Source organism: Pundamilia nyererei, unplaced genomic scaffold, assembly GCF_000239375.1.
Source record: "Pundamilia nyererei isolate P.nyererei 1_Seehausen unplaced genomic scaffold, PunNye1.0 scaffold00199, whole genome shotgun sequence".
Taxonomy (NCBI): domain Eukaryota; kingdom Metazoa; phylum Chordata; class Actinopteri; order Cichliformes; family Cichlidae; genus Pundamilia; species Pundamilia nyererei.
Genome location: NW_005187600.1, coordinates 1058134 through 1059098, shown reverse-complemented (window position 1 = coordinate 1059098; position 965 = coordinate 1058134).

The window sequence follows — 965 nt, the reverse complement described above, 5'->3', positions numbered from 1 at the left end:
TATATACACTGGGTGAATGTGCAGTAGTAGCAGCAAGCAGGTGAATTCTGTACATTAATATGAATAGATATCTGACATCTGACTATTTTACTATTTTATTTGATAAAAATATTAACTTTTTAAAAATACATCATAGTATTACATACAAGAATGTGCTCACCCAAAACATTATCCAATATAATCTGGACATGTGATTAATCAGTCTTGTCCACATATTACTTGATGTCAGACAATAAATCACCAAATGTGGCGTTGCATTAAGAAGCAGGAACACAACCTTTAATTCTCCCTGATACCTGGAACAATAAATCCTTCTGGATCATTACACAACAAGGAAGCTGATTAAACATAAACAATGACATCTGTTGTCATAGTTACCTAAATGCAAGAGATGTAAAATGCACACTCACACAAACCCATCAGGGACAACTGCACTTTACCCAAGGATGCTTTGGCATGTGGACTGGAGGAGTCAAGGATGCTCCACCCACCCCTAAACTTACAGCACCTGGTATTCCAAGGAGGTGGTAATGGGGGTGTGTGTCGCACTGAGACCCCAAAGAGGGGGCAGCTGTTAATATCAGCTACCAAAAAGATTTAAGAGATGTTTGAAGAAGTCTTGAGGCACGAGTGGTGCAAAAAAAGGTGGCATTTATTAATAATAAAATAAATAAATATGAAGTCTCTGCTTTGTGCTAACAAAGGCTTTACCATATGTATAACCTGCACCTCTACATACTGAAAGAATGTGAAATAAAGCCTCCTACTGTCCTCTTCTGTGTCCCAGTTGACGTCTCGGGACCTAATCATGCAAACTCTGCATTACCACTGATTACCAGCCAATTACCAGGAACCAGAGATGGGCAGTAACGCGTTATCCGATTACTTTTTTCAAGTAACGAGTAAAGTAAGGGATTACTATTGCAAAAACGGTAATTAGATTACCGTTACTTTCCCGTAGGAAC